This window comes from Manis javanica, chromosome 6 (genome assembly GCF_040802235.1).
Source record: "Manis javanica isolate MJ-LG chromosome 6, MJ_LKY, whole genome shotgun sequence".
NCBI classification, from domain to species: Eukaryota; Metazoa; Chordata; class Mammalia; order Pholidota; family Manidae; genus Manis; species Manis javanica.
In genome coordinates this window covers 9,483,237-9,508,674 of record NC_133161.1, presented here as the reverse complement: position 1 = coordinate 9,508,674, position 25,438 = coordinate 9,483,237, and the positions used below count along the sequence as shown (strand labels likewise).

General features: G+C 39.0%; 1 long non-coding RNA gene across 2 annotated transcripts; it reads right to left on the bottom strand.

Annotated features, from left to right (window-relative positions):
* Positions 1–4,512: 4,512 nt before the first annotated feature.
* LOC140849831 (uncharacterized) lies at positions 4,513–9,868 on the bottom strand. 2 transcript variants are annotated; one of them, XR_012132067.1, is made up of 2 exons: positions 9,640–9,868; positions 4,513–6,104 (listed from the first exon to the last, which is right to left on the bottom strand). It is a non-coding gene; the product is annotated as an uncharacterized lncRNA (long non-coding RNA). The 2 variants fall into 2 exon arrangements; XR_012132066.1 differs by lacking the exon at positions 9,640–9,868 and adding an exon at positions 9,281–9,633.
* Positions 9,869–25,438: the final 15,570 nt, after the last annotated feature.

The window sequence follows — 25,438 nt, the reverse complement described above, 5'->3', positions numbered from 1 at the left end:
AAAACTAAGGGCAGGGAAGTGGAAAGAAGTGCAGCACCTCTACTGGGCCCACTGTGGTGGGATTATCACCATATGGGAGAATTCCAGGGCAAGACCAAGTGTGAAATGGAGTCCAAGACAGAGAGTCACGCTTCAGAATTAGGAGTAGGTGGATGAACTAGTGGACTAAATGTGAACAGACAATCTTTTCTGGAAGTTTTGGGGCGGGAGGCATGAAGGGTGAAGAGGCAAAAATATAGTGGTATGATAAGCAAGTCTTCCCTTGCACAGCCTTTAAACTTGGAATGTCACATGCATATGCATAATTTCATTTGAACTGTGTAGAAATGTGGTGTGTTAGATACAGCAAGCCCTATTATTATTTTCTAGATGAACATCGTGAGAGGCTTATTCTTAGTCCAAGGGTCATACAGCTAGTAAGAGGTGAAACCAGGTTTGCATCTAGGTCTTCTGAATATCTTCAATCTATTTTTCATAATAATTTGGACATATTTAAACCATGTATTCACAAGATAACTCTTCTGCAAGCAATCACCTTTGCCTCTAACCTTAGTGGGATGTGTTTGGCAGTATTCAATTATCATTAAATTAATGTAATTCTTTGAGAGATTCCTAGTGGTTACTGAGCAGTGCCAACTGAACACCTAAATTAAAAAATCCACAAGAAAGAGTTGGATCTTGATTTACTCAAACTCTGATTACACTTAAGATGCCATTTCTGTGCAAATTTAATGCCTTTCAAGGTATCTTCAACTGCAATCAAAATATGTTTGTCTGCTTTCTTGCTTTGAAAAATGATGATGTTGCTTAATGTAATTCAGTAAAGATTTCTGATGGCTGCTAGTTTGACAGGTATGGATCAAAGTAAACTTCTTGTAGAGAAAGCAAGTTGCTCAAAGATTCAGTAAGCTGAACTTTAAAATGTGCTCCTAGGAGTCTATGTCTATAGAGCTATGCATGGATGACACCTTAGATTTCCACTTGGCTACTTGCAAAGATTAATGACTAATGTCCCAGACATGAAAGAGAAATCATACTGATTCTGGATGAAGGCACAGCACACCATATAGTTTCCCTAAATAGCACTGAAGTTTTTTTTTTCTCCTTGTGTAAAGCTACATTTTTAATCTTACTAATAAATGTTAACATATTCTGGACTCTCAAAGAGTTTTATCAAAACTATAATGTGCACTGCCATATGTTTTTCAGTAAGCCCTGTCCCCTTTTTAAACTAGGATTACCACCTTGCATTCTTACATGCTTGACTTTATACAACAGGATATTTTGACAAATGTACTCTTGACATATTATTCAGAAGCAATTCCAGGGTGCAAATTTTAAACTTTCTGATGATGGAGGAGTAAATGTACTTCAATATTTTTTATGCATTTGAGGAGACTAAGCACCATCCTCTGAGCTCTACAGGTCTTTTTAGTACTATACTCTTATGAGTTATATAAAGTTTTAAACTGAGTAGACAAATTACCTTTACATAATCTGACCCTCAGTTGTGAGCTGTATGAAACTTGCTACAATTAAAACATCTTTCTCCTGGTTTTACATATTGGTGTTTGGCAGTGGGCTTCAGCCAGTGATATAGCTAGTTCAAATGATGTGAGCTATTAAGCAAGTCTATGACAATACCTGAACCGTTTGTAGGGTTTACAAAAAGTAAAATCTACAGGAACATACTTCCCTAACATTCGGCCCAACTAAACTATTGTATGTTAATAAACTTTACCCTAAAGAAGGTAGATGGCTGAAGTAAAATAATAGTTTCATTCTATGCTAAGAAATGAAGAGATTTTAAGTTGGCTCTCCTTATTTGTTTTTGAATTAACTTTTCTTAATAATGGAACTTTCACCCCAGTTAAATAAACTCTATGTTATAGTTGATTTGCTCAAAAAAACAACTCCAATTGTTGCTAATTATAATGGAACATTTTAAAGTACATAACTGCTGTAAAACAAATATAATTGCTCATTTTATGAGGTATGCTTTCTAATGAGAAATTTAAAATCTATTAAGTTTATATACAAATTAACAGTAAGGCAGGAACTCTCACTTTTTAAAAGTTGCCTGTAATGCTTCTGGACTTAGAAGTGCATTTTGCATTTGGGTTGAATGAGTGCTGCGGGGTAGACAAACTGGGGGAGGCTAGTACCCAGGTCACATCTGTGTACAGAAATGAATCCATGTTTGAAACACAGCCCTTTGTCCCCATGGTGCCCCATAGGAGGGATTCCTTTGCAGGATTCATACATTTATAGTTGTACCATTTTCAACACAAAAATAAAAATGAATGTCCATTCTGAATTATTTTCAGGACAAGAACTACTTCCTGTTGTTTGAAAAAATATTGTAATTTTTTTTGTTTTCTTTCCTTTTCTTTCATTTAATTGGATAATGTTTTTTCTTTAAAATTCAATTTTCTTTTAGTGTTGACATTTGTATTCAAGAGGAACTAGTAAATATGTAACCTTTAAAATAATGCATTATTTTAGTGAATTGGGGTTTGAGTAGCTGTAAAATGAAGACAACCAAAACTTTTAAGGAGTTGAGTGATGGAGTTTGCATACAAGGAAGTTACACAATAGTGAGAAAACAGTTACATCAGATTTAGAAAAGACCACTTATATAAATAGCTATTTTTACAAGGGAGAAAACAGATTTCCTATGCCACATTTTGAGAATGAGTTTTATTTTTGATTGAAATAGAAATTCATTCCTTTTCTAAAAGCAGCTATTTAGAATTCTCTGAATTAAGTTTTAAGCCTTCACTGTTCTATTTATTGTGGTCATTTCATTTTAAGGCATATGAGCTTTTATTTCCCATTGTCATTCCCTGCCTGCTCCAACCCAGCCCATCAGCAGGTGGAGGAAACATTCATCCTAAGGGTCACCTTGTGAGCTCACCTGAAGCAGAGCTGCCAGTGGAATCTTACGAGCCCCATTCACATTTTCAGTGGATCGAAACTCAATCTTGCTTCCCTAGGAAAATGTGTTTGAGGAATCTTGGGGGGTGGGTCCCTCTGTGATCACTGATTTTCATTAAGGTGGCACCAGTTTTGCCCAGTTATGGACTGCTTGTTTCTATGGATTTTTAGTTCATGGAACTGGACTCTAGTCGGCTTGTACTCTGATCATTCTCCTCATTCTTGCCAAATCCCTTTTCCCATAGCAAGACCTTGGTGTTCTATCCCAGTCAGGGGCTGGGGTCCTGTTCAAACTTGGTGAAGTTTTAAGTGTTATGATTGATAGCAAACTTTTGCCAATATATCCCAAATAAAGATAGGACTTCCTGAATGTGGTCAACAACTTGGGTTTTTATCTGTTTATTTTTGTTTCAGACACAAAGTTGGAAGCACAGAGCACCTCGTAGAAAGGGTTCCCTTTGGTTCTCTCAGATACTGTCTCCGTCACACGGTACAGTAGCAAGTTGATGTCCATGCTACAATTCCTAACCCAAGACAGGGAGCAGTTGTGATGGGCTGACTTACAACTCTAAGAGGAAAGTGGGTCAACCATAGGACATGCTATAGTGCTTCATACTTTATCTCCTTACCAGAGAGAAAGGCTGAGAAACCAGTTGTGCTCACGAATATTGCTGTGTATCAGGTGTATATGCCACCTGTAGAAAAACAAATACCATCAGGGGCCTCACAACTATCACCCCCCACATCTGCCAACACTTGCATAATGTTAACTATGTACCAGTCATTGTTCCAACTGCTTCACACGTATTGACTCATTTTTGTCCTCACAGATTTTGTTAATTAGGTACAGCCCTGCTTCACCAATAAGGAAGTAGACAGACAATCTGGGGTATAGTTGTTATGTTCACCTATTAAGTGGTCAAGAGGATTTTGGACATGGGCAGTGAACAACCAAGATCTGTGTGCTTCACAATATGTTGTGCTGTTGGATTCCCCTGAGGAAGGCGCCGCCCCAAATCACTCACCAAAGACGTTTCTTGATGCAACAAGCAAGAGGAATTTATTCGGAAGCCAACTAGTTGGGGTCCAAGTCAGCCTGTCGCAGCAGGTCTCAACGAGGACCCTGAGCACTTACAACTAAGTGGTTATATAGGATTTTCTGAGGCATTCAGCCCTAGAGGATTACCATGGTTACAGATTGTGTTGTAGTAACAAGATAACAATACTACATAGCAAGATAACAATACTACAAAGGCAGTAATTTTTCAAACCTACGATTTCTGGGTTAGTGCCACGTCCTGGGGGTGTAGCAAGGTAGGGTCAGCTTTTATGCTTAACTAACCGAAAGGTTAGCGCTGCCAGCAGTCATGATTGATTAACTTGTTTTTCCAGAGGAGTTACCTGGTTTCAGTTGTTCCCTCTGAGTCATATATCAGAATGGCTTTTTGGGCTTCAAGATGGCTACTCTTAGGCTAACTTATTTCTCAGGGAGGTTGGGGTCCTACATTCCCCACTTCTTTTTCTGAACATTCTAATCATGGAATGTTGGTGTCTTCTTGATGTGTGAGGGTATGATACTGTTGTCTCAGCATTAGCACCTGCACAGCACTTACTCTTTCTCTAATAAAGGTTATTACTCGATTTAAAATGCAGGGACTTAAGGTGAGGAGCAATATTAAAATAAGCAGGGGTCCTGCCAAAGTGGATATTAGAGTTGTAAGCCATGGGGATCTAGAAAACCAGGATTCAAACAGGCTCTGGTTAGCTTCTCGTTCTCGCTTTCGCTGATCTAATCTTTCTCTTAATTTAGACATTGAGTCTCTTACTACTCCAGTATGGTCTGCATAGAAGCAGCACTCTTCCTTTAAAGCTGCACACAATCTACTTTCTTTTAGAAATAGTAAATCTAACTCTCGTCTATTTTGCAGCACTACTTCAGAGAGAGGTTAGGGACTTTTCAAGTTTAGAAATAGACTGTTCTATAGTTCTCAAATCTTCACCGATAGCTATTCTTAGTCCTTCGTAATGTTGGTTTCTTTGTATAATTGCAGCTGCCCCTGGTCCTACTCCGGCTGGGACTCTTACTCTTAGTAATACAGCTAGAGTGAGTGAGACTGGCTCTCTTTTATACTTTAGTTTAGGTTCTAATTCTGCCACGAATGATAAGTCATCATGATACATTAGTCTGGGTACTAACTGGACCATGATACAGAAATCACGGGAGGAGTTGAAGGCAGAAGTAGAGACACATGGGGTCTCTCTAGTGTTACAAGCCCACCATCCCTTGGGAGGAGGGATTAAATACCTGTTTTTACCAGGGAAGGCTATGGGTATGGTCTCATTCTTTCTTCTACAGATAGAGACTCTAGCTGCTGCTAGGGAAAAGGGGCGATGACCGCTCTGGCTGCTTCGTGCTGAGAAGGGGGCGCAGTAAAGGGTGCAGCTAGGTCTCCATCACTGGTCAGTTGAGAGGGCTTCAGAAGGCTGGCGCTTCTATTCTGGGTTTCATTTTTATTACTATTTGCAGTTTTGTGGCTTCTAGGCAAGATAAAACAAATTGTGTTATTAGGTTATGTAGCAACATCTGGAGTTAGATTTTTTATTCTGGAAGGAGGCTACATTATTGAAACGATACTTCTCTCTAAAATCACTCTCATTTTTACTAGAAGTAACTAGGTTAAGAAAATAATTAACAGCTGGCTTGATTATTTGCACAGGTGCAGCAAGAAGAGCAATTGATTACACAGGCTCTTTTAAATATGCTTTGCTGGAACTTTTTGTAAGGAATTTCAGATTGAACTTTTAAAGGCCTTTTGAGGCCAGACAGCCAAGCCAGACTTGCCATCAGGCTTTGCCTGTAGTACCTGTAGATTTGGATGAATTCTTCTCTTCTCGAGGTCTCTGCACCTGCCAGGAAGTGACTTTCTTTACTCACCTGGTAAGGCTGCTGGGAACTCTGTAAGCAAGGTACCAGGCCAGTTCTTCCAAGGGGCTTTGTTGGCTTTATAAAGTCAATCTTAGTTCCTTAAAGTTGTTCACATCTGAGTCTATGCACATGTCTCTCAGGTACGACATTCCAGTCAAAGCCCTGGTAGTATAACCAGTGTTCTTAAGTAGTCTTCTCACAAGGAAAGCAGATTCTTATTGAACTCGTGCAAATAAACATACTGCCATGGAATACAAAAACAGTCACTGAAAGTTTTTAAACTCTGGAGGGATCAAGTAGAGAGAAGGATGTTTCAATTCTGCTCATAAAGATAGTCATTTACTAAACTGTTGTCAGTTTAAGAGAACAAGGTTAAAACACTTTACCAGCAACATTTGAAACAAAAAGACACAAAATCATTTTCTTTAGTTTATGTAATCTTATGTAACTAATACCTGTTCTGCTGAAATCTAGTTCTTTACCAGTTTAGGGATAATACTATAAATGACAAAAGACTTAGACAAATGACAATGGTTAAAGATCTGATGAGAGCTTACTGTAAAACAGTTGACATAAGGAAATTCTGATATTTCTGTAATACAAAACATTCAGTAACAAAGTTTAGCATCATTCTCTTTGACAGTGCTTTCCTGGTAAATAAATATATATATATATCAGATAAATAAGCCAAATTAGTCAAATACTTTCTCTAGTGAGAAAAATTCTTCTGACATGTTCCAGGGGCCCTCTGGAAAATATCAGAGTTAACTAGAGGTAAAAGCACCTTTTTGCATTTAATTTTTTTTTAGAACTATCATTACACATTTATTGTCTATATACTCAGCACAGTAAACGAGATATCTTAAAAAGTGGGGCAGCAGGGGAGACTGCTGCTGTCAATTTTTAAAGACAACATACAGAAAGTCAAACTAATTCTAGGTTACTAAGCATTCTTGAGAGAATGGTAGCAGATGGTAGATTCTTCTGCTTTCATCTTCAGGAGGGGAAAAAAGCTACAATAAGAATTCATATTTAGCTGAAAGAACTGTCTAAACTCAAGGCAGAGTATAATATCACCAGGCATACAAAAGACCTGTTAGAGATACATACAAAGAATGGATATGGCTATAGTCAAATTTAACTTAAAAGTTTAAGCAGAATCTCAAATTTAAATGTCTCTTTCTTTCACACAGATATTCAGATATGACCAGAAATATGATTTGAGATGAAAGAGATCAGGCATTTTACTTCTTCATTTAGGGACTGAGAAATGATGACCTTTGGCTTACAATCAATAGCTTACAAACAGTGAAAATAATAAGAACATAACTCAGCATAAGTGTCTAAGACCAGATACAAAAAAGCAGAGAAAGTGCTTAAGTTTACAGGTCTTCCCTGAAAGCTTCAAGAATGTTTTACTCTTTAATAGTAGATATAAGCTGCTATGCAAATTCTATTAAAAGCTCTAAGATTATTTGCATTAAAAAATATGGAGAGTCCCCCATGTTTTTTTTTTTTTTTTTTTTTTTAAACATACAGCATATAAATTAAACAAGAAGACCTGGTGGTTCTCAAAAAATCTATTACAACTTTTCTCAAAAGTGGTCACACGTTCGTCTATCTAAACCTTTACAGTGAAACCTGTTTTTCTGGGAGAAACATAATCTTGTCCAGATTCTACAGTTTAATAAATTTTGGTTTGTTAACTAAGTGCATTTAATCAGCTGAAAAAAGCTTTGTTACTATTCTGCTTAGGAATTCAATTTTTCAGGCCATGCAATCAATTTTAATAGCAAAATATTTCAAAGGCAAATAAAGGTTATACAGTTGTTAACAAACTTTAGCTTTTAGTCTCTTTAACATTACGATTTCATGGCAACTCACTGAGACTTTAAGCATGAGAAACTGCTGTGATCTTTCAACATTAAGAGCAGACTAACAGTTAAAGAAAACTGTTTAACTGGAAATGAGATTTTAATTTTGCTGTGCACTTGATATCAAGACTCACTTGCTTTAATTTCACTAGGCACGACTATATCTGTAAGAATATAGTAATTTATTCTTCATTTGCCCCATGGTCCCAAGCACATAAGCCGGTGAGAATTATGCCTGGGCTTGCCTGCGGCTTGACTGGGTTTATCTCCCTAACCCTTCCCCCAAAGCAACAGGCTGAGCGGATCTTCCACAACAAAAGGCACCACGCTGTTTTCTCTCTTTGTCTCTCTTTAAATAAATAGCTGTACTTTAGAACAAAGTTACTTTCTTTTATCACAAAACACATTCTTTAGCATGCAGAAGAGTTTTCATTTTTTTATACTTTTTCTTATTAAAACATGCATCTTCTAGCATAGAGAAATGCCCTCTCTATCACTTTAAGCAGTTCTAACCAGAACTCAAAACTATTAGAAACTTCAAGCTCCAGTGAACACTGAGAAGCAGGACACTGCAAACCGTCAAACTAACATTTCCTAGACTGACAAACTTACGAACACATTCTACAATTTCTGCAACCATGAGCTTCACAGCACAATCTCCCAGAAAACACAGAGCACATCTTCTCAACTTAACAAAACTCTAAGGCTTTAAGTTACTACAAAGATTCTCAGGCTGCAGGTAGGCATACACACTGCAACACACAATTAAAAAGGTGTTCACTTGCCACACTTATCCAGTTCACCTACCTGCAACAACTATGCTAGCTTACTCACAAGACCCCCACTGAACACTAGACAAAGCCAAGCTTCTAAGCATTCTATTCTTAAAAGATTTAGCAGATAACATGACTCAAATGACTCTAGGTAAACTCAGGCAGCCGACAACTACCAGGACATGCCCGCCTCAGGCAAACTCAAATTAGCATTAATGCTTAACACTTTTTTATCAGGTTTTCTGGAAGTTTTAGAACACTCAATTTTCACAAGCGCTTGTCTTTAAATCAATTTCATTAATACTATCCGGAGGTAGAAAGATATATTCATTTACACACTTAGGGGGTTGTCTGAGTCTGTCCCATTGTCAGTATAACAATTATTAGGCACATGAAAGACACAAAAAACAGAGACACACACAGATTAGACACACAGCGGCCGCTTTTTGTTTTTTCTCAGATTTTCAAACAGAAACCGAAAGGAATCAGAGGGTTGATATTCCTGGCGCCTGAAAATCAACCCTATCTCATCAGATTCACCTTGCCAGAAAAACAGACGGGAGGCTACCAGGCGTCCCTGGCCTCCCAACCTCCCTGGGGCGTCCCCCAGGGTTGCAGCCTGCGGTGCTCTAGTACGTCTACCGACCGCAGTCACAGCCCCTTTACGGGATTGAGACGGCTGCCAGACAGCGGGTACCCTTCAGAACTCCGACCGGTCTCACTGAAACAGAAAACAGAACACATACAACTCAAGGCGCCACTAATCTTACCTCTTCCTCCAAGAGCGACTTCGGGAGTGAAGCGGGGTGGACGCCCGATCCCGGACGAGCCCCCAAATGTTGGATTCCCCTGAGGAAGGCGCCGCCCCAAATCACTCACCAAAGACGTTTCTTGATGCAACAAGCAAGAGGAATTTATTCGGAAGCCAACTAGTTGGGGTCCAAGTCAGCCTGTCGCAGCAGGTCTCAACGAGGACCCTGAGCACTTACAACTAAGTGGTTATATAGGATTTTCTGAGGCATTCAGCCCTAGAGGATTACCATGGTTACAGATTGTGTTGTAGTAACAAGATAACAATACTACATAGCAAGATAACAATACTACAAAGGCAGTAATTTTTCAAACCTACTATTTCTGGGTTAGTGCCACGTCCTGGGGGTGTAGCAAGGTAGGGTCAGCTTTTATGCTTAACTAACCGAAAGGTTAGCGCTGCCAGCAGTCATGATTGATTAACTTGTTTTTCCAGAGGAGTTACCTGGTTTCAGTTGTTCCCTCTGAGTCATATATCAGAATGGCTTTTTGGGCTTCAAGATGGCTACTCTTAGGCTAACTTATTTCTCAGGGAGGTTGGGGTCCTACAGTGCTGCCTTGGGGTAAATCCCCCTTGAATTTATTCTATGAAGATTTTGTAACCTTTGCTCTCAGCTACAAGAAATTTATTCCCATAACAGGGAGGCACACACTTGTAGCTGAGCCAGCAAATGATGGGGCATCTAGCAGGTAGCAAGAAAAAGATTGTATTGACATTTCTTATCACTGTATAATTGAAGTAAGAAAGCATCAAAAGTTGTTACACAAATAATTTTTAACTGAAGACAAGGCCCAGTCTTGTTTGGGTTTTGAGGTCCAAACCTAGCCATAAATGTGGATAAACTCTTGATACCCTCACAATAATTATGTTGAGCAAAATTATACTGAGTAAACTATTGATACACATGCAACCTTTGATACATACAAAATAATTATGCCAAGTAAAAGAATAGATAAGGAAGTGAGCATACTGCATAATTCAATTCCTATAAATTAAATTCATACAACATTTTAGGAAAGGCAGGTAAATCTATAGTGACAGAAAGCAAATAGCTATTTGTCAGGCAAGGGGGTTTGGAGGATGTGGGGTGTAAGAAAAACATTACAAAGGGAGTGATATATATATATTTTTGTCATCATGTATACATATGTCAGATTCATAAAACTACACTTTGAATATGTGCAATTTATTGCATGTAGTTATAACTTGATAAATCTGTAAACATTTTTAAAAAGGAAAGAAAGACATTGAACACATCAGCCAAACGTGTCCCTGACCCACCTGACCTCCTGGGTCAGAATCAGGTAGAACTGCTTCCTCACGAGCTAGGGAGGCTGCTGGGAACTGGGGCAACGTCATGGATAGTCTCTCCAGTGAGAGAGCCTTCTAAACTGCTTGAAATCTTTTTCTGATTTTAGGAATAAGGAAGGGAAGGAAGGCATGAGCATCCTGCTTTACTCCCGATTTCTGGTCTCACGCTGCATTTATGACTCTCATGACAAACCCCAATCATGTTCCAGAACCTTTGGAACAGTCCACTCCTCTACTGACCACTCGAGCCAGCTGCATTCTGGTGGACTGCTCCTGATATCAGCAATGAGTACACAGGGTATATACGTACCAATGGGCTGGTGCAACATGGCCCATTGCTTCTTAATGCTCTATGTCTGGCTACAATAGGTGCTTAGCAGTAAAGCCTCTGAAAATGCTTTGTTTCGTATCATTCCTGCTTGTTGCACAAGAGTAGCTTTACTGCAGTTTTTTTTTTTTTTTTTGTATACTTCTGATGCCTCCGGTTCTAAACATAAGGAGGGGAGCATCTTAATTTTATTGGTCTTGCTTATTCTGTTAATAGCTGTCCTGACAATAGCTTTTATGAGAATAAATGCTTTCTGACAAAAATTTCCTTGTTAGCACACTCCTGAGAAACTCTACGTTTCTGAGCCAAATTTGTCTCCTGCTCAGCCTTCCCTACAGCCTCAGTTAGAGGTCTGGATCTCTCAGGACAGCCTCTTGTTTTAGCAAGTAAGTATTCTTCTCAAGCATCTTAGTCAAAACTCCCGTACAGCCAGACTTAACACCTAGGTCCTTCATGCATGCAGAAGAGCGCCCCACAGCAAAGTGACAATGTGCTGCACGCCACGAAAGTGACGCATGCGCCCATTGCCTCTCTTGTCTTCCATCCTTTCAAGGCAGAATACTGGGCCGGGTATGTGTCGTTACCACTGACTCATATTCCTCTTTATTGTTTCCTTGACTTTGTGTCATCCACATCAAATTATCGGTCATGGCAAAAATGGAAAAGCCCACGTTTTTTTTTTCAGCAGGTATAAGAAAAGAAAAATTTTGTTCGTGTCTATTCTTCTTCTAATTCTGGTAAACATCGACAGTGTTTCATTGACTGTGCAACATTTCTGTTTTGTCTTGTGTATTTTTCAGCTGTCCTTGAATTCCTTGTTTTCCTTCCTTTGGTTTTTTTGAAGTTATTTCTGAAATATTGCTCATGATTCATTTTTCAAACCTATTAAGAAAAGTCATGTCAACTTGTGCATTTTATTTTATGCATTAGGAAAAGGGATTTCAAGATGGAATATTCATAAAGTACTTCACAATAAATTTTCTCTTGCTACAAAATCAATTCATCAAGTGTACAGAATTGTTTTAAGTCCATAAATAAAAATAACCCCCAAATGAGCAGTCATAAACTTCCAGTATAGTATAAATTAACAGTGAGGCACAGAAACAATAAAGGGATGAATAAAAATACAGCTAATAAAGTGAAAATACCTTAAAATGAATAGGAATACAAAAAGAAAAGAAGTAGAAAAATTAACATATCACAAGAAGGCAGAAGTTAAAGGTAGAACATTCCAGAGAGATCCCTCGTGAGTACTAGTGAGAGATCATTAAACCAGATGAATGTATTGTTTGGAGGGTTGCAATCGAGTCACCATAGTATAATGAGTCATAGTCTCTTGGTACCTCTATCACTGTCTGTGTTTGAGTGAAGTTACTTTTGAAACTGGAATCAACTTTTTAATGCCCAGAAATCTCACTAGAGCAATATTTGCTATTCAAAAGTGTTCCATATGAAATGGGACTTTCTTGGCTTTTTTCAATGGTGTTTACGTGAGGAGGAAGTGCAGGCTTTTATTAGGAGACATTGTGACATATTAATCTATGCCAATGCGTATATCCCATGTATAGCTAGTGTACTTAGTATAAAGTAGAACCTAGAAAATTGTACCTTTATAATGTGAAAGAATAACAAAGAGCCTTAAAAAAACAACTGTCTTACCATGGAAGTAGCAGTTTAGGACATACACCATTTATTATGTATTTTTAAAATGTCATTTGACCTAACAACCCCCAAAAGAAGGCAACCAAAGAATAAACCTTGTAGAACAAATAACAGATTGTAAGAATTCTGAGCTGACAGTTAATTTATTAAATGTTCCGTTCTGTGTTATAGAATATAAGTGACAACCCATGCACTAATTCCTGACTTTATAATTTATTATTCATATTGTACCGTTGTCATGTTCATGATTTAAACATCTTGCAAAGTAATAATCTTTTGAATTGGAGTGTTGTCTTTTTAGACCTGCGTGAACAGAATCATTTTATTAGAACACAACCATTGTTGTTTGTAAATGTGCTTCTATTTCTTGTTAATCTCTTCAAGAGGCTAATTGCCTCTGTTTGTTTCTCTTTTGCCATTTTTTTTCATCTCTGGAAATCTTTTCCTTAACATAGCCTAAAATAATTCAGTTTTGAGTATTCAATGACTTTGGTGTTAATGGCAAAATACTTGGGAACTTTTGGAAATCATTTGAATAAACATCCACATTTTCCTAACACTTAATAGTTATTGATGTTTAGGTACCATGCCATTAATAAAAGATCATAAATAAAAACACTTAAAAGAGGCAAGGAGAAACAAGATTAGAAAAGGATCTGAATAGGATAAATTATTGAATAAAAATAATAACTTCTTCAAATTCTTCAAAATTTTCAATGACAACAGAGATTTTCTTTCACTTATTAAAATTGTTTGATGGGTTAAAGACACACTTTTTCAAAACATTCAAGGGCAGAGGAAAGATCTAGGCCTATGCAATTTTGACACTTAATAAACCAAGTCCATTACCACAGTCCCACGCCTCCTCTCCCACCATGCACCTTGGACCTTGCTTACCTCCCTAATCTCATTAATTCTCTTCCCCTGTTTTCTTTCCTTTCCTTTTTATTGAAAAATATATTTTTGGTATTAGAAACAAATAAATAATTTTGAAAATGTCTACTGAATGTTTTTTCCTTCTGGGTAATGTTAGCGCCACCACCTGAGGCTGTGGTCCATCATAAAATATTTGTTAACTTCTGTATTTTCTTGCCATAGCCACTAGAATAAATTTCCAAGATACTTTGTGATCTTACCACTGAGTAATTCCTGAGATATAGTAATGCATGTTGCCTTTTTGACCAGTGCTAAACCATTTAAGAACTTGCATCAGTTGTTCCCATTGTACTTACTGTTATTTCCCTTCTTTCTAAACATCTACCCTGTTCTCTATGCAGGCTCACCCTCTTGCAAACCCTCACAAATGCCACATCTATTCCTGCCTCTGTGCTTTGGTTTATGCAATTTCCCCAGTAGGATTTTCTCACTTTTAAATATGGTTCTAGACTCATCTCTACATAATAATTTCCAGAGTTTTTAAAGTAACTTGAATGCATTTAGTCATCACCAGCTTGTAGGTACAAATGAGGTCACATTAATATGTGTGTCTAACTATAAATGAGCCAATTTATACTGCTATATGTGGAGTGACAGCTCCACTTTTCAAGTTTTTTCCCCCTCCTCCCTCTAGAATCTCAAGAAGTCCTCTGGGCTACAGCACTAGCTTCTTAGCATAATCAACTCCTTGGGCTTTTTCCTAAGAAATATTCCAGCCTCTGCTCAGGAGAGTGCTGCCAAGCATTGCTCTATTGCGTCTTTTAAAATCATGTCCATAGGAATGCTTGGGCTTTGTGGCGTCAGACTTTATATATTGTCTATGATGAAAGATCTAATAGAGTAAAATTAAGAATAACTTAAGGTCCCTACATTGGTCAAAGTCCAACCAGTAAGAGATTGAACTAGGTCATGGAAGGCTTCTTTACAATGGGTCTCTGACAGAGGGTGGGCAGGGTGCTAGGGAGCCACAGTAGTGCAGAACCTGGGCTAGCAGCAGTGGGCTGCTATCACTCCCAGGACCAACGAGACAAGGGAATGGAGGTGGAGGCTGCCTTGAATAAGCAGAAGCATTGCTAGAGAGACAGCCAGCATGAGGCAGTGTCTCAGGGAACACAGTGGAATACATGGTTTGTAAGGCAGTGATACCAGACTAGAGACAATGGGGAATGGAAATAATGGAAGAACTTGTGGCCCCTCCCTGTCTCTGATGATTGTAGGGCTCTTCACTGGCTGAACTCAGTTGGGAGCAAAAGGGCATGGCTGTCCTGGGTACCCATCCAGGCAAGCCTCAGAGGCCGAGCACAGGAGACAGAAGGATGGAGAATGGTTCTAGGGTAGAAAATAAAAATATTTGGCAGAGCCATCCTTGACTGTCTATTCATATCTGCCATACCTTGAGCAATCAAATGCACTTATTTTAATACCGACTGCCAATTGTCACTATTAGCCATGGGCATTAAGGTGTCATAAAAGGCTGAATTTCATTGTGATGCCCTTTGAATTCAACAGAAAATGACAGTGTCACTTAATAAAAGTAATAATGACTCACACTTTGCATAGCACTTTATAATTCTCAGTAGTTTACAGGTAGGGCCTCATTTAGTAGATATTAATAAAATAAAAAATAATAGCCATTGGTCCCACTCTGTATTCTGGGTGCTGTTTTGAAGGATTTAGTTCCTACAACCCCAAGGGGTAGTCCACTTAAGGAAATCAGTACAATGAAAATGAGACATGGATGAGGTCCTCGAACTTGCCTAATAGCAGAGCCTGAATATAAACACAGAGCCTGACTTCAAATTCATAACAGTATACTATTGCTTTTGGAAAGTACAATGAAAAATGGATAATAAATGTGGATTAATTCAGTTATTTTTGAGTAAGAAAAAATACTGAGTCTTGAATAAGATGACCTAGAAGGCTTTGGTGCTCTGAGTGAAGGGCTAAGCCATGGGACAGTAGTTTTCTACTATAAGTTCAGAGCTCTTTTCCTTATTTCTCTTTTGTAAGAAGGATTTCTTTCATGGTAAATTCATGTTTCAAGATCTTGTTAGGACTAATGCGAAGGGATCAAATATAAGTAGCTAAACATAAAAAGGTGTTTTCTCATTTCATTTACTATGCGAAAATATGGAATTGAATTTATTTCATTTGATGTGCTTTAGAAAGTGTTCGTGACAGAGCTCCTCAGCTAATGCCTCCGCATCTCCTGTGATGAGAGGCCATCATATCACTTTTATGTTGTAAGGCATACAGATCTCTTTCCTTTCCTCAGAGAATGACGGGGGTGCTACCAAGTCACATAGCTGCCTAGAGCTGCAGAAGCTAGGATGTCCCAATGCACTATGCATGTTGTTCTATAATACTGTACTTAAGCAAAATGATTTCAACCATTTTTATGAGGCCCATTGTGGATCCAAAGTTCATTGTCTTCAGTATGCACATGGCATAGCTTGAGTTTATATTGGGGACATGTTCTTTACTTATTAATATTCCCTGTTGTCTCTAGCCTTGTGTCCTTAAGACACATATAGCTTAAATGCATGTATCTTGGAGGGTGGAGCCAAGATGGCGGCGTGAGTTGGACAGTGGGAATCTCCTCCAAAAAACATATATATTTTTGAAAATACAACAAATACAACTATCCCTAAAAGAGAGACCAGAAGACACAGAACAACAGCCAGACTACATCCACATCTGCGAGAACCCAGCGCCTGGTGAAGGGGGTAAGATACAAGCTGCAGCCCGGCGGGACCCAAGGCCCCTCACCCCAGCTCCCGGTGGGAGGAAAGGAGTCGGAGCAGGGAGGGAGAGGGAGCCCAGGACTGCTAAACACCCAGCCCCAGCCATCCGCACCAGAGCGCAGACACAGTGCATGCATGGGGTGCTGGAAACTAGGGAAAAAGGACACTAAGACCTTTGAGTGGGTCCTGAAGCTGGTGCCCCTGTGACAAAGAAAAGCGAGTGCTTTTTGAAAGTCTTAAAGGGATAGGGACCCCACAACTGGAAGGAAGCATCCTGGGTCACAGTCCAGCAGCTGGAAATTCCAGGGAACTCTGGGCACACTAACCCCCTGGGCAACAGCTATGAAACCCTTCATAGAGGTAAACAGCCAAACAGCTCCCCGTCCATTACCCCTCCGGGGCCCTGTCATAGCAGAGCAGCAGCCTGAGGCTGGCCACGCCCAAAGCAAGGGAGCTTCATCCATACCAGCCTGGCAAGATACAGAGACACAGTGTACACGCAATTGCCTAACACAAGCCACTAGGGATTGCAGTTGTCGCAGTAAAGAAAGGCCAGGAGCAATTGGAAAAAGTCTAGGCTCTCCCCGCTGACAGATGCTTCAATAGCTCACCACTGCACCTAACAACACGAAAAGACAAAGAAATTTGATCCAGACAAGACTAACCCAGACAGCTTCGACATCTGCTACATCTTCCCATGAGAAGGAACCTGGGAGATAGATTTAGCCAGTCTTCCTGAAAAAGAATTCAAAACAAAAGTCATAACCATGCTGATGGACTTGCAGAGAAATATGCAAGAACTAAGGAGGGAGAACACAGAAATAAAACAAGCTCTGGAAGGACTTCAAAGCAGAATGGATAAGATGCAAGAGACCATTAATGGACTAGAAAACAGGGAACAGGAATGCAGAGAAGCTGGTGCAGAGAGAGATAAAAGGATCTCCAGGAATGAAAGAATTTTAAGAGAACTGTTTGACCAATAGAAATGGAAAAATATCCACATTATAGGGGTACCAGAAGAAAAAGAGAGAGAAAAAGGGATAGAAAGTGTCTTTGAAGAAATAATTGCTGAAAACTTCCCCAAACTGGGGGAGGAAATGGCCTCTCAGACCACAGAGGTACACAGAACTCCCATGACAAGGGATCCAAGGAGGGCAACACCAAGACACATAATAATTAAAATGTCAAAGATCAAAGACAAGGACAAAGTATTAAAGGCAGCCAGAGAGAAAAAAAAGGTCACCTACAAAGGAAAACCCATCAGGCTATCATCAGACTTCTCAACAGAAACCCTACAGGCCAGAAGAGAATGGCATGATATACTTAATGCAATGAAACAGAAGGGCCTCGAACCAAGACTACTGTATCCAGCACGATTATCATTTAAATATGAAGGTGGGATTAAACAATTCCCAGACAAGCAAAAGTTGAGGGAATTTGCCTCCCCAAAACCACCTCTACAGGGCATCTTACAGGGACTGCTCTAGATGGGAGCACTCCTAAAAAGAGCACAGAACAAAACACCCAACATATGAAGAAGGGAGGAGGAGGAATAAGAAGGAAGAGAAATAAAGAGTCATCAGACTGTGTTTATAATAGCTCAACAAGCAAGTTAAGATAGACAGTAAGATAGTAAAGAAGCTAAACCTGGACCTTTGGTAACCACAAACTTAAAACCTGCAATGGCAATAAGTACATACCTTTCAATAATCACCCTAAATGTAAATGGACTGAATACACCAATCAAAAGACACAGAGTAATAGAATGGATAAAAAAGCAAGACCCATCCATATGCTGCTTACAAGAGACTCACCTCAAACCCAAAGACATGCACAGACTTAAAGTCAAGGGATGGAAAAAGATACTTCATGCAAACAACAGAGAGAAAAAAGCAGTTGTTGCAATACTAGTATCAGACAAAATAGACTTCAAAATAAAGAAGGTAACAAAAGATAAAGAAGGACATTACATAATGATAAGGGGCTCAGTCCAACAAGAGGATATAACCATTATAAATATATATGCACCCAATACAGGAGCACCAACATATGTGAAACAAATACTAACAGAACTAAAGGAGGAAATAGAATGCAATGCATTCATTCTGGGAGACTTCAACACACCACTCACTGCAAAGGACAGATCCACCAGACAGAAAATAAGTAAGGACACAGAGGCACTGAACAACACACTAGAACAGATGGACCTAATAGACATCTACAGAACTCTACATCCAAAAGAAACAGGATACACATTCTTCTCAAGTGCACATGGAACATTCTCCAGAATAGACCACATACTATGCCACAAAAAGAGCCTCAGTAAATTCCAAAAGATTGAAATCCTACCAACCAACTTTTCAGACCACAAAGGCATAAAACTAGAAATAAATTATACAAAGAAAGCAAAAAGACTCACACATGGAGTTTTAACAACATGTTTCTAAATAATCAAAGGATCAATGACCAAATTAAAATGGAGATCCAGCAATATATGGAAACAAATGACGACAACAACACAAAGCCCCAACTTCTGTGGGACACAGCAAAAGCAGTATTAAGAGGAAAGTATATAGCAATCCAGGCATATTTAAAGAAGGAAGAACAATCCCAAATGAATGGTCTAATGTCACAATTATTGAAATTGGAAAAAGAAGAACAAATGAGGCTTAAGGTAAGCATACAGAAGGACATAATAAAGATCAGAGAAGAAATAAACAAAATTGAGAAGAATAAAACAATAGCAAAAATCAATGAAACCAAGAGCTAGTTCCTTGAGAAAATAAACAAAATAGATAAGCCTCTAGCCAGACTTATTAAGAGGAAAAGAGAGTAAACACACATGAACAAAATCAGAAACGGGAAAGGAAAAATCACAACGGATCCCACAGAAATACAAAGAATTATTAGAGACTACTATGAAAACCTATATGCTAACAAGCTGGTAAGCCTAGGAGAAATGGACACTTCCTAGAAAAATACAACCTTCCAAGACTGACCCAGAAAGAAACATAAAATCTAAACAGACCAATTACAAGCAAAGAAATTGAAGTGGTAATCAAAAAACTACCAAAGAACAAAACCCCGGGCCAGATGGATTTACCTCGAAATTTTATCAGACATACAGAGAAGTCATAATACCCATTCTCCTTAAAGTTTTCCAAAAAATAGAAGAGGAGGGAATACTCCCAAACTCATTCTATGAAGCCAACATCACCCTAATACCAAAACCAGGCAAAGACCCCACCAAAAAAGAAAACTACAGACCAATATCCCTGATAAATGTAAATGCAAAAATACTCAACAAAAAATTAACAAACCAAATTCAAAAATACATCAAAAGGATCATACACCATGACCAAGTGGGATTCATCTCAGGGATGCAAGGATGTTACAACATTTGAAAATCCATCAACATCATCCACCACATCAATGAAAAGAAAGACAAAAACCACATGATCATCCCCATAGATGCTGAAAAAGCATTCGACAAAATTGAACATCCATTCATGATAAAAACTCTCAACAAAATGGGTACAGAGGGCAAGTACCTCAACATAATAAAGGCCATATAAGATAAACCCACAGCCAACATCATACTTAACAGTGAGAAGCTGAAAGCTTTTCCTCTGAGATTGGGAACAAGACAGGGATGCCCACTCTCCCCACTGTTATTCAACATAGTACTGGAGGTCCTAGCCATGGCAATCAGGCAAAACAAAGAAATACAAGGAATCCAGATTGGTAAAGAAGAAGTTAAACTGTCACTATTTGCAGATGACATGATATTGTACATAAAAAACCCTAAAGACTCCACTCTGAAACTACTGGAGCTAATATCAGAATTCAGCAAAGTTGCAGGATACAAAATTAACACACAGGAATCTGTGGCTTTCCTATACACTAACAATAAACTAATAGAAAGAGAAATCAGGAAGATAATTCCATTTACAATAGCATCAAAAAGAATAAAATATCAAGGAATAAACCTAACCAAGGAAGTGTAAGACCTATACCCAGAAAACTATAAGACACTGTTAAGAGAAATTACAGAGGTCACTAACAAATGGAAACTCATCCCATGCTCCTGGCTAGGAAGAATTAATATCATCAAAATGGCCATCCTGCCCAAAGCAATATACAGATTCGATGCAATCCCTATCAAATTACCAGCAGCATTCTTCAATGAACTGGAACAAATAGTTCAAAAATTCATATGGAAACACCAAAGACCCCAAATAGCTAAAGCAATCCTGAGAAGGAAGAATAAAGTGGGGGATATTTCACTCCCCAACTTCAAGCTCCACTGCAAAGCTACAGTAATCAAGACAATTTGGTACTGGCACAAGAACAGAGCCACAGACCAATGGAACAGAATAGAGACTCCAAACATTAACCCAAACATATATGGTCAACTAATATTCGATAAAGGGGCCATGGACATACAATGGGGAAATGACAGTCTCTTCAACAGATGGTGTTGGCAAAACTGGACAGCTACCTGTAAGAGAATGAAACTGGATCACTGTCTAACCCCATACACAAAAGTAAATCCGAAATGGATCAAAGACTTGAATGTAAGTCATGAAACCATAAAACTCTTAGAAAAAAACATAGGCAGAAATCTCTTAGACATAAACATGAGTGACCTCTTCTTGAACATATCTCCCTGGGCAAGGGAAACAGAAGCAAAAATGAACAAATGGGACTATATCAAGCTGAAAATCTTCTGTACAGCAAAGGACACCATCAATAGAACAAAAAGGTATCCTCCAGAGTGGGAGAATATATTCATAAATTAGAGATCCAATAAAGGGCTGACATCCAAAATATATAAAGATCTCACACACCTCAACAAACAAAAAGCAAATAATCCAATTAAAAAATGGGCAGAGGAGCTGAATAGACAGTTCTCTAAAGAAGAAATTCAGATGGCCAACAGACACATGAAAAGATGCTCCACATCGCTAATTATCAGAGAAATGCAAATTAAAACCACAATGATGTATCACCTCACACCAGTAAGGATGGCTACCATCCAAAAGACAAACAACAACAAATGTTGGTGAGGTTGTGGAGAAAGGGGAACCCTCCTACACTGCTGGTGGGAATGTAAATTAGTTCAACCATTGTGGAAAGCAGTATGGAGGTTCCTCGAAATGCTCAAATTAGAAATAACATTTGACCCAGGAATTCCACTTCTAGGAATTTACCCTAAGAATGGAGCACTCCAGTTTGAAAAAGACAGATGCACCCCTATGTTTATTGCTGTACTATTTACAATAGCCAAGATATGGAAGCAACCTAAGTCTCCATCAGTAGATGAATGGATAAAGAAGATGTGGTACATATACACAATGGAATATTACTCAGCCATAAGAAAAAAGCAGATCCTACCATTCGCAACAACATGAATGGAGCTAGAGGGTATTATGCTCAGTGAAATAAGCCAGTTAGAGAAAGACAAGTACCAAATGATTTCACTCATATGTGGTGTATAAGAACAAAAGAAAACTGAAGGAACAAAACAGCAGCAGATTCACAGAACCCAAGAATGGACTAACAGTTACCAAAGGGAAAGGAACTGGGGAGGACAGGTGGAAAGGGAGGGATAAGGGTGGGAAAAAAGAAAGGGGGCATTACAAATAGCATGTATAGTGAGGGAGGGGCACAGGGGTGCTGTGCAACACAGAGAAGACAAGTAGTGATTTTACAGCATTTTACTATGTTGATGGACAGTGACTGTGAACGGGGATGTGGAGGAGACTTGGTAAGGGCGGGATCCTAGTGATCATAATGTCCTTCATGTAATTGTAGATTAATGATACCAAAATAAAATTAAAAAAAAAAAGGTGCATGTATCTCTTGGGGTCTTAACAACCTCAATGTATTGTTTTAATTCACAGTTCAATACATCACATCTTCACTGTTAAAAATTCCAATTTATCTTGATTTCTTTCTCTGACTTTTCATATTCTTCAAACATTAATATGGTCACCCCTTGTATTGAAAATGAGTATTTATGCGTTAGGATAAAAATCCAGGTCCTTAATATAAAGCAGCAAATATTACCCAACTTGATAACATCCTGCCTTGCAGTCTCCTCTCCGCCCCCTCTGCTGCACCTCTGCTGGCACAGAGCCCCGGGGAGCTGTGCACCTTCCCATCTCAGGGCGTTTGCACCGTCTCTTCCGTCTGCCTGAACTACTGCTACTACCTCTCATTGCTTGGCTCAGTCCCCCTTCATATTTCCGATCACAGAAGAAGATTAGTTTCTAGAGATGACTTCCATGAACTCCTACTTTTACTATTGAAATATGTAACATCACAATTTATATCTGGCAACACAGCATTTCAGTTTATATTAATTCATGAAGCTGAGTCAAGTTTTGTCATGTTCTGTTGCTCCCGTGAACCGCGCGACATCAGGGATCACACTGCTTCGGTTCCCACTTGGTAGGGGGCCCTGCGCGGGAGGCCTCTGACTGACAGTGGCCGAGTGACTGGGTGGATTCTGCTCAGCGCCTGGATTTCAGGGCTGTCTGGGCAGGAACAGCATCTGAATTCCCCATAACTTCTAGAAACCTTTAATTTAGGTAATTCATCTCCATCCCCTGTTCTTCTTTGTGTTTCTTTTCCCCAAATCGTACGTGCTCTCTGCCTCCATTTGTCTGGGATGCAGGCGCTTTCTTGGACTGCACTAACCTTCTCCCCTCTCACTTCTGCTGTTTTAATCTGCCCCACAGTTTCCCACTTGGTTTATCCTCTTTACTCCCTGACTTCGTGGTTTGACTTTATCCCTCAGTGATTCTCGTTACTTTCCCGTATTTGTCTTTGGAGCATGTGTATTCCCTCCCTCCCACCCTTCCCACTTTCCTTCCTTCTTTTCCTTTTCTTTTGCTTACATTCTGACACTTGGCACACATCAGCCCCATCCCATTGCCCCCACTCCCGCGTGTTCACTTAACAAGCTGGGCTACTCTTTCGCAATCACAGCTGGCAGTGTTCACCTTGAACTATATCGTGTATAAATTCATACCCACAATGTCTAAATTGCTTTTCCTCCCTAAACAACACCCTTCCTCTAGCAAATGCAAGTACATGTGTCCTGTTTTCTTCTGGGTACTCAAAAACTTAAGGAATTTCTCCAGGATCCATCTTTAATTCACTTTTTCTAAAATGAATTGCTCCATATTGCCTAGCTTTGGCAATTAAAATAAAACAGAAATGAATGAACAAGTATTTGTAGGTCTATAAGAGAAGTGCATCAGTGTATTTCTGGGTTGGCATAACCTTTTTATTTTGTGGCCAGACTTTGCTTCATTCTCTCCCTTTAGATTTAAATCTTTTATTTTAGATTCTTATTTTACCTTCCATCTCCAAATCTTCAATTAACTAAATTTCTCCTTTAATACCTGACTCTGTTTTCCCAACCTCAGACATATCAGGGCCCTGGATTAGAGCCCCAGGTCTCCTGACTGCCTAAGATAAGAGTCTGTACCCACAACATGACCATTGTCTTTTGTCTTCTTTACTATTGTGTGTAAAAAGACAACAAATGCCTGTGAATAAAATGCATGAAAGTTGAGAGGAGAAACAAAATGTAGATTCTGCATGAAGCTGGTATAATTCTACAATGTCTGCACATTATAATTAGGCTTACTAAATTTTCTCCTCCAATGTAACTGGGTGACAGTCTTAAGAATATATGAAATCATTCCCTTAAATGAAGGTATGTCTGTATAATTTCTGCAGAATATGTATTAATTACATCTGTAAAACATGTTCTGTAAAAGTTGTAAAGATTTAAACTGTCCCAGAGGAGACTGGTCATTTATTGGGATCAGCAAATCTTCCTGGAACATAGGGACATATGGAGGCCACATACCTTATGTATTCATAGTGTAAAAATTGAGATAAAGTTAGTAAACTATTTTTCTTGCCTTGAAAATTATCTTCCGTAATGACCTGGAAAGCCTAGTGTGGATTTAAAGTCCTCAACTTCTTCTAATGATGTGCAGGAATATGGTGGGGGCAGCCCCTGGCTCTTCCTGAAGCCCACCTGTCTTGTCTTCCTGCCCTTGCTCTGCCCTGCGCTGTCAAGGACCTTGTGCACACATGTGGGGTCACATACTCAGGCCGTTTGCACACCTCTGCAGCTGTGGCTCCTTGAACCTAGGGATGCATGCATCTGTGACATGAACCTCTCTCAGGAGAAGAGACCTTGGGAAGAAGTCTGTACATGCCCTACACGCAGGTTTGGGATATCCAGGCAGTGCTTTCTGGTTCCCAGGAGTCTGAATTACAGTCTAGAAAGGGACAGGGAAGCTTGGAGTGGGTACATTGCTCTGGAGGACATGGGTCCTTGTCCTGTTTGTTGGAACAGGTATAGGCCAGCAGAGGATTCAAGCCGAAGTCAGGGCACCTCAGATTTCAAGCATCAGAGCAGGGGCTCTCTTTCCTGGGTTTAAAAATGAATTGGCATTTAGAGTTTATTTAGAATTTATTCATTGCAAAAAGTATATATATGTATTTTTTTCTTTTCATCTAGACCAAGAATTCAATAAAAGTCTTTTGACTGGATGTAATTGTTTAAAAGATGGAAAAACCTCTTGTTTTCATTTCATAAGGGCCTCTGTAAATATTGTGTCCATCATTAAAAATCAAAAGGCCCATAGTAAGATTAGACAAAGCTGGGAAATAAATTTCTCAAGGTTGGGGACAGAAACCCAGAAAGGTATAGGAAATCTGTTATTAATATAAAATAATGTAAAATCTAGATTCAGGAAAAAATTGATAGGGCCAAACAATTGGAAAGTGAAACTCAGGACTTGAGATGATAGCGAGGAGACATTTAGAAAGAACAGGAAATAGCCTGGGAGAGATTGTGATTCTCAGTAGACTTCACAATAGCGCCCATAGAAGTCACTTTGTATTAGAATTTGCTCAGACAGAATGAGGAAAGAAATTGGTAGTCACTGTAGACAACCTGAGTTGCTAAGAAACTATGCCGACCAGGAAATACATTGATGCATTTCTCTTACAGATCTAGAAATCTTCCCTATACCTGTTCATTCATTTGTTTTATTTTAATTTGTTAGTAGAGTTCCTATATCAGCCAGAGTTGTTTGTTGAA